The 14,937-nt window shown below is 41.3% G+C and overlaps 1 protein-coding gene across 1 annotated transcript in view; it reads right to left on the reverse strand.

The window, feature by feature from the left end:
• Window positions 1-14,356, reverse strand: part of LOC143038649 (uncharacterized) — a 54,349-nt gene extending 39,993 nt beyond the window's left edge. The window contains exon 1 of the mRNA XM_076208149.1: window positions 14,306-14,356. The gene's annotated coding sequence lies outside the window, so the exon portion shown is untranslated. The remainder of the gene's footprint in view (window positions 1-14,305) is intronic.
• Between the last annotated feature and the right edge of the window lie 581 nt (window positions 14,357-14,937).

The following is a 14,937-nucleotide window of genomic DNA, read 5'->3' on the forward strand; positions in this document are numbered from 1 at the left end:
TATCTGATCATTTTCTGGTGGAAGGTAAATTGAGAGTGGAGAATTGGGGGAGAAAAAGGAAAAGGGCAGAAGGTAGAGAGATACTTAGAGTGAACTGCTTAAATAAGAAAGAAAAGGAGAAGGAATATAAGAAGAAGCTGAGAGAGGAGTGGGAGGGAGTGAAGGATAGAGTAGAACTAGGAGTGGAGGAGGAATGGGGATGGTTCAAGGAGGGAGTCATAAGGTGTGCAAAGATGGCATGTGGAACAAGGAGTGCGGGAGAAAATAGAAGGAAGGGAAGTGAATGGTGGGATGAGGAAACAAAGAAGGCTGTAGAAGAAAAGATGCGAGCTTTCATATATTGGCTACAAATTAGGACGAGGGAATCGTATGAGAGGTACAAAGTAAAGAGAAGGGAAGTCAAGTATAAGATCAAGGAGACAAAGAGGAGAACAGACGTGAAATGGGGTAAGAGTACGAAAGAAAATTTTGAAAGTAATGAAAATATGTTTTTGGAAAGAAATTAAAAGAGGAAGAGGAGGCGAATCAAGTAGAGAAGAAAAGGTAAAAGGTGCAGATGGAGAGATGATAATGGAAGTGAAGGCAGTGAGAGGAAGGTGGGCAGAGTAATTTAGGGAGTTGCTAAATATGAAAGGGGATAGGGAAGCAGTGGGAACCACTAAGAAAATGATACTGATGATTGAGGAAAATGGAGGAGAAATAAGGAAAGATGAATTGAAAGTAGCTGTTAAGATGATGAGAGCAGGTAAGGCACCTGGTCTGGATGGATTCCATGCAGAATGTCTGAAAAAGGAGGTACAGTTATGGTGTACTGGCTGGTAAGGTTATTTAATGTTTGTTTAAGAGAAGGTAGAGTGCCGGAGGACTGGAGGAGTGCCTGTATAGTTCCACTTTACAAGGGAAAGGGGGACAAGTGTGAGTGTAGTAGTTTCAGAGGGATCAGCTTGTTGAGTGTAGTTGGGAAGGCTTATGGGAGGATCTTGATTGAGAGGATTAGGAGAGGAACAGAGGGAGTAATTGGTTAGGAACAGCGTGATTTTAGGACAGGTAGGGGTTGTGAAGATCAGATTTTTGTGGTAAGACAGATATGTGAGAAAACTATAGGAAAAGGTAAGTATGTATTTTGGGCTTTTATGGATCTGGAAAAGGCTTATGACAGGGTAGAGAGGAAGGCATTGTGGGAGGTACTGCAGATATAGTGTATGGGAGGAAAGCTGTTAGGAGCAGTCAAGAGTTTTTACGAGAGTAGTAGAGCTTGTGTTAGGATTAGAAATGGAGAGAGTGAATGTTTTGAGGTGAAAACGGGACTTCGTCCGGGATGTGTTATGTCGGCCTGGCTGTTTAATCGTTACATGGATGGGGTGGTGCGAGACGTGAATGCAAGATTAGTGAGTCAAGGATTGGAGATGGTTTAAGAAAATGGAAAAAAGTGGAAAATAAGCCAGTTGTTATTTGCTGACGACATTGCGCTTGTAGCAGGATCAGAGGAGGGATTGAGGAAGTTAGTGACAGAGTTTGGTAAGGTGTGTGAAAGAAGGAAGTTGACGATAAATGTGGGTAATAGTAAGGTGATGAGATGTAGAAGGGGAGAGAGTGGCAGCAGACTGGAGGTGAGTATGAAGGGAGAGAGACTGGAGAAAGTTCATAGTTTAAGATACTTAGATGCGAATGTGTCAGGAAAGGGAGGAGTGGGGGGTGAAGGTAGAATGTAGATTGAGAGAAGCGAGTAAATCCCTTGTGGGATTGAAAAGTGTAATGAGAAATAGACATCTGGGAATGGATGCTAAGAGGAGATTGTATGAGGGAGTGATTGTGCCAACAGCACTGTATGGGGTAGAAACATGGAACATTAGAGAGTTTGAATGTTTTTGAGATGAAATGTCTGAGAAGTATGATAGAGGTTACTAGGCTAGATAGAATGAGAAATGAGGAGGTGAGGAGGAGAACAGGGGTGGAAAGGGAATTGGGGGATAGGGTTGATGAAAGAGTATTGGGATGGATTGGACACATGGAAAGAACGAGTGAAGAAAGATTAGTAAAGGAAGTGTGGAAGGTAGGGGTGAATATGAGGGGGCATCCTAGGATGAGATGGATGGGTGTGGTATAAGGGGCATTACGAAAGAGAGGAATGTCTGTTGAGGAAGGACGGGAGAGGACAGAAGATAAGGGAGAATGGAGAATGGTTGTATATAGATGAAGCTGTGATGCATGAGGGTGAGTGGGTGGGGAATAGGGGGTGAGGGAGTTTGCATAAAAAATAAATTGACGGAGCCCAAAGGGATTTCTCCCCGTGTTCTCCTTTTCTCCATGAGGGGACGGAGGTGGGGGGGGGGGGTCACCGATTTAATGAAGCGGTCTTGCTGCGGATGTGCTCTGTCTTGCGACACTGCTTCTGACACAGGGCAGTGGGCGAGATGCAGGGATGACCCGTCATCCAGGAGGTGCTAAGATAAGAGGGAGGGAAGAGGGTGGAGGGGAGTTGAGTGTGATAGGGATAGAATGGGCGGGAGTGGTTTTTATGCCTTTGTTTTTTGGCTACTTCCCTTATAAGGGGGAAAATCCTTTGGTATATGTATGTACATATAACGAGAGCTGTTTTCTTCTTAAAAGGGAGGTAGTCAAGTCAGTGGCACGTACTTATTTCCACCCACTTCACTCCCACCACCCCTCTGTTGTTGCTAATATTGCTGCTGCTACTACTGCACGGAACCACGGGACAAATATCACACAATCTTATTAATTTGAATTATATACTGTATTAATATCGATCGAGATCCTTTCAGGTCGAATTTCTCTCGTCCCTGAGCTGGACTCGTTAGAATAAAGCAACGTGTCAGTGCTACAGTAATCAGTAGTGTGGCAGATTTAGGAAATTTCCATAAACATTACACCGTAGCACAAACGAGACACACCCCTGGCCCAATTGGTGGATAAAGACCGTAAAATAGTAATAATTTGGTCTGGGGATGATGCAGGTTCTGATTCAATACCGAGATGACCTGGATGTTAAAACAATTGAGCATCGGTGGGCAATAGTCTGGGAACCAGTGCACCTGCGCGCGACCACACACACTTACAGGTCTTCTGCTTGAATGACTGATACTTGAGCAATTAAACCTTATCCTTTACTTCTGCCAGGTTGTGGTGTACGTTCACAGACCTCAGGTTGTCTGTACAGAACAGGGTGTCTAGGGTGAAGAGAAGTGAACTATATACAGTAGGTATTGAATCTGTAACACGGGATCAGAAATTATGGAATCATCAAGGAGGCAAATGATTTAGCATGTATTTCAACAAACGAAAGCGTTTTAGTTCCTATTGAACCGAAAGTCAGGAAATTAGTTAATTGACCTCTTCAGCTTGGTTGCACACTTGTTACTTTTTTGTTGCAAGCGGTAGATTATTTTAGTCAGTTGAGAGAATGGCTCTCAGGACGAATATTTCCATGTTACCCACCTCCATTCCGAAAGTGGTCGGAAGCAATGTCGATCAACCCAAAGTAAAACGAATACTATAATATTAGTTTTACCTTGGGTAAACCACCAAACACGACAGAAATTCTCAGTCGGTGATTTAAAGTACTTTTTTTCTGCGAAACCCACAGAATTAAATTGTGTCAGGCAATTGTACTGGTGTAATTTCTAGAATTTTAAGAAGCAGTCCAATTCAATTATGAGACCCGTGGACCTTGAGGTGAGGGTGGTGAAGCCAAACCCAACGAAACGGACCCAGACAACTTGCCACATCTAACAAATCTTACCCTTGGGCAAGGGCAACCATGGCTTGTCAGGAATACTTAGGTACTTATTGTAACCCAAAGCACTCTGTAAGGGGGAGAAGTCACTCTAGACTTGACTCTAAAATTCAGCTGTGCTCACAGACCAACGAAAACTTCTGACGGAGTAGTTTAGAATTCAGTTACAATATACAGCAAAATATCAATAATCCGAACACGGATAAAGAAAAAATAGTCTGAATTTTACGAGGTGGGGTAATGTTTAATATCTTTGTAAATAAATAAATTATAAAATGTCACTTTGATATTGAATATCGGATAACAAGGTATAATGCCCGCACTTTCATAGCAGAGTATTCATGTATCTAGTTACACCAGTGTGTTTAGTAGCTTATTCTGCGCGAATTTCATCCTCTAAAGTGACAGGGTTAAACATCTTCGAAGTTATGTCTAGTTTCAAATCAGACGGCACCAAGAAGATGAAAGCAAACGGTATTGTTAAATTTGCTGGAGGTGATGAAAAACTGTAGACTGAAAAAAAAAATCGTATTGACGAAGGTGAAGAAGAGGAAGAAAAGCAAAAGGAAGTTAAATTGTCGTGGAAGGAAACTGCTGATAAACTGGTCTGATTTTTGAGTAAAGTAGCCACTATAACAAGAATGGAGTCTAATTCCACATCATGAGGAATAGCTTATACACAAAACGGGCTCAAGCTATGAAACAGGAGCCTGCTCAAATAGACCAGAGGCAAAATCTGAAAAGGGGCCTAGAAATTACTTTAGGGAATACGGAATGTTAGGAGCCGGCATCCATGTCAGACTGTTAAAGTGGTCCGTAGTGAACATATTTCAGGTGGATGCCCATTAAATTTGGCCTTTTTAAATATCATACAACCAAAACAAAATGGCCGCCATTATCGTAAACTCCGAATGCTAATAAAATTACACAACTTTGTTTTTAAGATAACACAATGAAATTTGCTGTATTTGGACATATTATAATAATGCACACCCCCTCAAAATATCCAAGCTATATCTTATCTATTTCTTTCCTATGGAGAGACAAACATTAAAAAATGCTTAGAAAATCCAACAAAATTACATCGTGATGCATTATATTAAGCTTGTACAAATGTACAGACATGCTTTAATGATGAAGTTCTTTTGATTTAAAGAAAAACTGTGTTGAGATAATATTAACATCGACATCAGTCTTCCGTGGTCTAGCCCGAGTCATCATGGACAAGTTTCGTCAGCGCAACCACAACTGGCGGTACATCTCAGTTCCTTAAGACGACAACTGCATCTGTGAGATTCGCAGTTCTTACACTGGCATTGTGTAAGCTTGAGGTAAACCGCTGGAAATGGTATATCACTCATCAAATGAAGAAGTATATTTTCAGTTGCACCGTCCTTGTTCCATCCATTTCCCACCGGGGAAGATATATCTGGTTGGGCGATCAGTGAAGAGAGCCAAATTGTACATTGATGGTGTGCTCGCTTGATATGCAGCTTCAGAGAGGAACAGGTTGGTGGCAACTTCTCTGGTTCTTTGTAACCTTTAAGGAATATTCTGAACCGCACGTCATTGATGTTTGTGTTGTTTTCATTGTTTGAATACAGTCTGCAGATGAAGCTCTTTACATCTGTCTGTGTTCTTTCGGTAAGTGTGTCGTGTCCGAGCCCGTCCGGTAAGGGGTGACAGTTCTTGATGAACGTTTTCCATGGCCATCTGGGGTAAACATCATCTCATTCAAGGTGGTTGTGAATTTAGGATCTTCTCGAGAAGATTGACGAGTGGCTTTCTCCAAACGATGAAGTTCGGGAGGGACCTTCAAGGACCTTGACTTTCCAAGAAGAAGTACTTCCTGTTGCTGATGTTGAGGAATCCCTCTCTGGAAAACTACAATCTGCGTCGTATGGAACGTCCCCATACCATCTAACGTTTCTTCGATAATGTCGATGTTATCAGCAGCGTGTTGGTAAAACTTGTTGGATGATATATTTGATATAGTCAAATCTGACTATTTTATATAAATATGCACATAACTTTATGAAATATGTATAGTTTGTCATTATATTTGCAGGATATCTCACTGGTATTACTGGAGTAAAATATACTAAACTGCAGAAAGATACTGTCGACCCCATCACTTTCAGTTCCTGTCTCTCCGTAATTACCGGTTTAATTCAGTACTGTTCCCTTCTATGATATTATATTTCTTCCTTCACTTTCCTTCACCAAATCGGTGCTACTATATCGTGAGGTCTACCGCCATATGTCGCCTACCCAGGTGCAGCCTGAGGTCTACCGCGTGACCCGCGTTCCTCCGGGACGCTCCCCGCACCTGTCCATCAAACATGTGACCTGCCCAAATACACAAAAAACGTGACCTGTCCACGTGACCTGACCATATAAAAGGAAGCAAATGGAGCTCCTAAATCAGATTCCTCCTCTGCCTAACATAGTTAACATCGATTGGGGGTACTTCAAAATATTGCTGAAGGAGTTTTACAGAATAGTCATTCTGATAGGAAATAATTTTTTTCCATTATACGGACATTAACAACAAATTGCACTGCAACCTGAGCCTGTGTGAAATATTAGAATAAACATTTCTGAGTGGTAGGGTGGTGAGATAAACACCGAGAATCGTTGAAGTTTTAATTACTGACGTTTCGCTCTTAACAGAGCTTCTTCAGAGTGTACAAACATGGTCAGAAAATCAAAAATTTATACTTTGCATCATTCCACGTTCCTTCATTAAACCACCCCATCCCTCCCTCTCGTACCCTTCAATTCCCGTAGGACCATCCAGCCGGATGTTTTGGACAGCTTAATAAAACCATCCCGATGGTTACAGCAGGGCTGGGATGTCATGAAGGCTGTCTCGACTATTTTTCGTTTTTTCTTGTCTAACCCTTGTTGTAATATTTCCACTCCGTCCCAGTTGGGTAAATGTCCATATTTCTCCGCATGAACCAAAATATAGATTGTTGATTTTCTGAACCATGTTTGTACACCCTGAAGAATCTCTGTTAAGAGCGAAACATCAGTAATTAAAACTTCAAAGATTCTCAGTTTTTATCTCACTACCCTACCACTTATTTTGTCGTCCATTCTTCAACACAAATATTTCTCTTTGTATTGGATTTACCAATGTTCACAGTAACGACTCTCACAGGAAAATCTGCCAATACTGTAAATGACTGGTTCAACATGTGCCAAGAGGTGTGTACAGCCATAGTTTTTCACCAACGACGAGGAAAGATGGTTGGAACAACAGTTAACTCCATCCAAATTGATGAGGCAAGATTTGCTGGTCGACGGAAATACAACCTAGGAAGGATGCTGAATGGAGACAACGCCCCTCTCTCTGAGGACAGTGACGCAGAACAAGAAAACAACAGAAACCATGGGCGTAGAATTGATGGGCCTTGGGTTTTTGGTCTTAAACAAGGCTCAGACTGGCGGTACTTTTGGGTGGAACGGCGTGACCGCAACACTCTAATCCCTATTATTGAAAGGGAATATGCATATAGTTCGGTGCTTCATTCAGGTGAGTGGCCTGATTATAGCAACCTAAATGCCATGGGGTACCAGCATTCTACAGTGGACCACCAGCAACATTATGTGGCAATTGAGCGATCGTGGCTGGACGCTAAAACGATTATTCTAAAGAGAATGCGAGGTGTTGGTTGTCAGCTGTTCCAGCCTCATCTTGATCATTTTTGCTGGAAGGCGATAAGAAATAATTCCAATGATCTATTTGTGCCATTCTTAGATATACGAAGTGTGTATCGCTAGAATGGAAATATGTGATATGTTCATTAAAATGTAATTAGAAATTCAGTTATCTGAGTCATTTCTAGGATATGTTGAAATTAAGTGTTTATCGCTAAAATAAATGTATGGAAATATATGATATCCATGAGGGATGGATAATGCAGCGGTAGACCTCACGCTAGGTACTAACGGGAGGTAGATCTCACGCTATATTGTGGTAGACCTCACGCTATAGTAGCACCACCAAATCTTCTGTATCAAGTTAGTAATATTTGTGGATGGGGTGAATTAAACTTGGTTAAATTTTCTTGATTTTCTTTTTCACTAATTCTCTACGAGTAAGTCACTTCTGCTCCGACGTCACTATCTAATTCATACAATAATTTTTACTTTTACAAATAAGTGCCTCCCCCAAGGGCGTGACCTTTCTCCCCTGTACCAATAATTTTTCTCCTCCTCCACCCTTCTCCAATCAGACTGTTACAACGTTTTAAGCAATATTGCTTACACAAGCAATCTCGATATCGAAGCAGGAAATGGCTTAGTTTACATACTGTCACATCAGCCGAAAAATCTGTACCCTAGCGTTTGTTTATAAACTTTAAACGGTGAGCGAGATTATGCAACTCCTTCGCGGCTATTGTTTTCAAAACATCCTACACATAGAATAAAATTCTCGCCACCTACCCCTCTATCTACCTTACTTATCTACCTTTATCTACCAGCCTCTTACAGATACCCATAGACAGCAAAAGTCAAATCGCGTGGTTTGCCATGGACTTCCTTGTGAACCTGGATTAACCTGATTTTAACAACTATTCTACACTTATAGACATTAATGGTGAGATTTAAAACAATACATACCAATAATTGTCTTTATATATTTATCTCATGCATGCATGACGATTTGAATACCATCAAATAACAACAATAGTAATGATGATGCGCATCGGTATGGACGTCCATTCTAGAGTGCGAAAAAAAAAAATAATAATAATCCAAACAACCCGTTTCCCCTGCTATTTGGATTATAGGACTTTTACTGTCCTTAATGCAGTATCCATAAGATACTTTTGTTTATAAGACTGACTCACTACTTATTCTATTCCTCAGTACACGAAAAATGGGTTATTGGACATTTGGATGATACTGTAAATTAGAGTAACATTCTAGCACAACATTTCCTTGCCGAACACATCTGAGGCAAAGAAAGCACTTGAATGTGGTTACTGTAGACGCGCCAAGTCTTGCTCGACGACCTCGCTGCGAAGGTCATCCACGCCTTGCCCACTTCCTGTTATCCGATCTATCAATCCACTGTACTGAGACTCAGTTAAACACTGGCAGGCAGTAAAATAACTAGTTTCATTCCTGCATGTGGAGCATCGTTGTAATTTGATTGAGATGTTAAGCTTCTTCTTAATATAGTCGTTATTATATTAACCGTTTCATAATATCCATTGCAGTAGCAGTGTGCATGGAATTAGTGTCAGATGAATGGAGGTACAAGTAGCTGGTCTATTCAGGGGACTCATAGGTGTGAGGTTTCCCTTGGCTGAATAAAATCGCCTGGCGTTAGCCAATGCATATATGTAAGTCGTAAATGAGAATGAAGGAGGCTAATGTGTTACCGGTAAACAGACATAACCCCACCGGAAAAAAAAACAAAACACCGGGACGAAACCCCATCGGGCAAAACTCCATCAGCCGAAACCCCACTTTGAAAATGTCATCCTTGGAGGAAACCCCATCAAAACCAATCTAATATAGTTATGTGAAAGTCAGTAATAGGAACAGATGTACAAATTGCTGAAAAGTAACGAAAAAAAAAAGTTTATTGGGATCCGAGTCCACACACCTCCTTGGCTGCGAAGACACATCTCAGCATATTTTGTTCAAACAATCTTATTCAATTGAAGGCAAACAGGGCCTTGTTGAAGGAGTGGACCCTTTTGTTATCAAAAGGCGGGAGGTGGGGGGGGGGGTGGTATCCCTTCACTTCACAACCAGAACGATGTTCGACAATAATAATTAGTGGTGGTGAGGAGCCTACGCCAGGAGGCGCAAAGTAGCTGCAACCGAGGCCGTTACCAGTAGCGACTGTTGAGGTAGATTACTAACAGTCACTGATAGGAATCGGAGAGTAGTGCGAGGTACGAACCCACTACTAAGCGACTGCGAGACCAGCACGCTTCCGATGACACCACCACTGGACTTGGGCACTTCTTCGAGTGAGACTAGTTCCTCTTTCTCCACGGACGAGATTCCTGGAGGAGTAACACATGGCCTCCCGCAGCACAAAATCGCCTGGCGTCAGCCATAACAGAACAAATAGGGCGTTCCTCGGTGTGGAGGAAGTCAAGGCTAACGCCAGATATATTTAGTTCAGATTAAGTTAGGAGCTGGAGAAGGGTACAGCATAAGATGATGTAGCGTGTCCTGTAGTCTACAAAATGGACTCCAACTCCTCGCAGAGATGATGCCATTTGTAGATAAATAGACACTTCTCTGGCTAAAGACAGATGATTTTATTCATATAAGGTTAGATCTCCGTGGTGGAAGGCGTTAAGGTTATCTCAATACCTTTGCTACGGCGATACCTGTTTACAAATCTCGTTCTACTCGGGACGGTATCTTTTATTTAATTCTATTTTTTCAGCCGTGTTGATTTTTTTTTTTTTTTTTTTTTTTATCATTGAGGTGCCCCTAGTCTCTTAACTTTCTTTGTTCTTAGGCACGACGCCAAATTCAACAACTCACTTGTTGCGAGGTGTGTATTGGGTGGGGGCAACGATCACTGTTTTGCAACGAGTGAAGATGCTATGTGTAGATAAGGCAACGGTCTTGTCCAGGAGCCGCCCGCTTCAACCGGTACGTCCGGAAAGCAATCGATCAAAATCGATCATCTTTCTCTGTGATTGGCATTCCAGATCCACAACTTCATTATTAAAATATTCAATAAGGCCGGTAGTCCTTCTTCGTGCATGTACGTACACACGCACACACGGACCCACGCACGAACGCGCGCACACACACATAAACACGTGGGTATGGTAACTGGAGAATAAGAGACAGTAACCACGAGCATCGTTCATTTCACTGCAATTAAGTATATGCAATTAGATAAAGACAAACGCACAGCACACAAAGACATACTTAGTTGCAGTATAAGGGTTGATTCACACTATCGGTCCGGTCACGCTCCACTCTCGCTCTGCTCTCGGTTCTGAGGCATTCACACGTACGGTCCGCTCTCGCTCCCGTCATCGCCCCTCCCTCGATACCAGTAGAAGTCTTACCATCAGTTACGAAGGAAGTGTGACTTTTCTGACGCCGAGTTGGCAATAATCGCTATTGCACTTGATGAAGAAGAAGAAGAAGGAAAACAAAATAGAAAAAGAAAGAGATTGTGGGTTCATCCTATGTTGCAAGATAGGAAGACTGAAGGAGAATTTCATACTCTGTATCCTCGTCTTATTGATGATGAGAGTAAATTCCACAGCTATTTCAGAATGAACAAAGGAACATTTGAGAAAATACTATCCAAAATTGAGGATGACTTGAAATGTACAAGAAGATGCTGCACTTCCTGGCACTGATGTGCTTGCACCATACGTTATAGTGGGAGATGAGGCTTTCCCGCTGAAGAGAAATTTGATGAGGCCCTACCCAGGTTCACAGACTGAACATAAGATAGAGAAGAGGATTTTTAATTATAGATTATCTAGAACCAGGAGGATAGTTGAGTGCACATTTGGTATTCTAGTGCAAACCTTCAGAATATATTTAAGGAAACTTAAAGCTATGCCTTCTAACGCTAATGCAATCATTACAACAACATGCATGCTTCACAATCTGATACACCCAAATGCTGTTGCATTACCAGATACTGTTGTCATGCCTCCATCAAACACAGTACGTCCAATGAGAGGAAGAGGGGGAAATGCTACAAAGGAGGCTTTTGGCGCGAGAGAAACACTGAAAGATTATTTCAGCTCCCCAGCTGGTTCAATGCCTTGGCAAAATGATAAAATATAAGTAGACAAAGAAACTTGTGTAGGAATATTTGTTGAGTGAGCTAAGGAGATGCATTTCCGCAGTGGATAATAGGTTGTTATTATACATATGGAATTTCTTTCTTCGGTTAATAATGTGTATTTTTTTCTCTCAGTACCTTGGCAATATGATAAGTATGCAAACATTATCACTGTAGTGCAGCGAAGTCAGGTCATACAGCTCTGGTTTACCTTTTGACTAATTCTATTAGCATTTCATCTAAATCCACAAAATTAAAGTAAGTTTTGTAGGTTATATTGTATTCAGTTGGTGCTTATGAATATCCTCGCTGTACGCATTGTCATTGTATCAGTGATAAATAAAAAGAAAATGTATTTTTATCATTTTTCTAACTTTCTCATGATCCCATTGTGGTGTTTCCTTTGGATTATCCATGGTTTGGTAGGACAGAGGGTAACACTACTTGCTTATATGAAGGCTGAATCTCGACTGGAGTGGAGCAGGACCGTGGCAACTGAGTTCACACTGGCGCTCACGGTCCAGTCTCGCTCCAGTAAAAATATCTTTTGACGGAACCGTGACCGGAGCGAGACTGGAGCGAGAGCGCCAGTGTGAATGCTTCCATTGAAATTAATGAGACAATATTGGACCGGACCGAGAGCGGAGCGGGAATGGAGCGCGACCGGACCGATAGTGTGAATCAACCCTAAAGAGTTGGAGCTGTGCTCATGCGGCTCTGTTTGATGAAAGTCCTTAGAATATCTTGTTAGGGAGGTTGTTGTTGTTGTTGTTGTTGTTGTTGTTGTTGTTGTTGTTGTCGTTCCCTAGACTGTCTGTTCGAGCAGTCCCGTCTCCCCAAGGAATGCCACAGCCGAAACTGGGTTTTCCCACAAATCCTTTATAGAGTGTATGTTGTGTTGTTTGCGTGCATGATTGTGTATAATGCAGTCTTCCATTATGTGTTGTATGGTATGGGGTGAAGTGTTACATCCTGGGCAGCTGTTCACAATGCGGTCATCCAGCCTCTTCTGGTTGTAGGTAATAGTGTGCTTTAGCACTAGGCTAGAAAGAAATCCAAATTACTTCATGGACGGATCACAAAATCATAAAGCCCAAAGAAATTACATTCACAACTATAAAAGATGACTTAAGTGCGTATGATCAGATTGAAGACGTGGCTGAGTTAGACCAGTACTTAAAGAGGGGGACGAGTCTGTTCAAAATCAAGTTCAAGTCACAAATCACGGACAACAAGGTTATTAGAACCTGGAAGTCAAAGAACAAATTGAAAAGTATTTGAATCAGAAAATATTCAACTGAGGATGAACAAGAGGTACCAAGAAAGTTTGTAAGTGAAGTCCAGGTTAAGAATGAGAACAAAACTAAAAAAGAGAAGGAAGTATATTTAGTGTTAAACCAGAAATTAAAGAAGTTATATCGAAAAAAGAGAAGAGATCAAAACCATTAACGGGACAAGGCAGAGAAATAAAAAGTTGCATATGCAAATGTGGATAGCTTACTATCAATCAGATTAGAAATCAATGGCTGTCTATTAATACTCGTAAATGAACCCGATATTTTGTGCCTACTGGGGACCAAGCTACCTGAAAAATTTACCCATAGTACAATTGAAAAATAGTAGGTACATGGGAGACTTGACAGAAAATATCAAAAGGGAGGTGGAGCGATGGTAGTTATAGAAAATTACAACATTGATTTTTATATAATCAATGTTGAACAAAGAAAAGACTAAATAAATAAATGAAAAATTAAGACCATAGGACAAGATAAGAGAGACTGTGGCATCGGACAAATATACCACACGAGAAAAAGACACCATATGATGACGACTACCAAATACCCTTGCTAGAGGCATCTCTCCTCTTGACCCTGGTGAGTAAATTTCATTGCGAGGGGTAAAGGAGATAGAATAGGGAACTATCAAAACTTATATCTAACCTAGAAGCCTTTTGGTATATACCATAGGCCCAGGGAGGGTATGGGTATTATTTGGGACGGGCGATGGATTAATTCATGACCTCATATTCATCCCAAGACCACAAAGAACAAATGTGATGGTCTTCTTCAATATCATTGCTAGTCATGATGTGTCAGCCCTTTGTGTCGTTCTCTAAAACTCCCTGATAACATACTTTGCGTTTACGATTGTGGATCTCATTCTGCGCTTATTGCTCCCCATATCAGTGTAATCTTATCAGTTATACTAAATAACCAAGTTTAGTGAAATAACATTTAAGAAAACTACGAATCTTCACTAGCTTCACTGTAGGTCACTTAGTTTTGCCAAGGTGACTAGATTCGCAACTCGACATCTGTAGCTATTAAAGGTTACACGTTGGTGCTTTTCTAGATCTCATGCGGTAACTAAGTGCTCCATAACTAACTGAGAGTTCATTGGACGCGTATTTACAATATTCTCTTATATTTCTTCTTCGATGACAATACGTCATTAAGAAGGAGTGTTGAAAGTTTAATAAAGATACATCCACTCTCCGGAACATGAGCTCATGTGACTGATATACAAAATTAATTGTGTGAATACCATAGTCCACCGTTCTAATGATGTTTTATTGATCAGAGTGGGTTCTAATGATATTTTTTGCAGGCGTTGTTGGGCAAGCAGGGCTTGGGCTTCTGTTGAGTAACATGAACCACGAGGAAGGTATATGTGTTCCGCTCGTAATGGGACCAAGATGAGATTACTTGCACACACACAGGCGAGAGAAGTAACTAGATCAGACTTACTGTCAGGGTCAGGTGTGTGACGATCCATCGTGCTGGCAAAGAAACGCGTGCGGGACTACAGCTGGGCGAGGTCTGTCCTGACGGTGTGTCGCCAGCTTTTGTGGCACCTGGCATTATGCCATTCACGTGACGCGCTTTGCAGGGTTGCTGCCATAAACGGGGAGGGCCATATCTAGTAAAAATCAGTACCTTTATCTAAGTTTTTTCTTCATTCCTTTGACGTTTCAATCGTTGTGCAAGTATTTTCCTAGAATATGATATTCATGTTGTAAAATTATAATTGCATTTTTTTCTATAAAATGATATGTATCATCCCGCCCAGACCAACTCAAGGAAGGAAGTATTGATATTGGTCGAGTTTGCGTTCGTTGTTTTGTTAGCAACACTAAGGCAAAAGAGTTAGATAATTTGTCATGGAACTTTCGGGAAATGGAGGGAATAAACTTCAAATGACCTCTCAAAGTTTTGAGAGTAATTGGGTCAAGGTGAAGACCAAGGCCAACGAGAGCATGATCTGATGAATGGGTGGTAAACATAGAAAACAGTTGGAGTCTTATTCATTAACGTTTCGGTACTCTGAAGAAGCCCTGGTAAGGACGAAACGTTTAAGAATAAAACTCCAACTGCTCTCT

Source organism: Oratosquilla oratoria, chromosome 2, assembly GCF_046742065.1.
Source record: "Oratosquilla oratoria isolate Oo_2021 chromosome 2, ASM4674206v1, whole genome shotgun sequence".
NCBI classification, from domain to species: Eukaryota; Metazoa; Arthropoda; class Malacostraca; order Stomatopoda; family Squillidae; genus Oratosquilla; species Oratosquilla oratoria.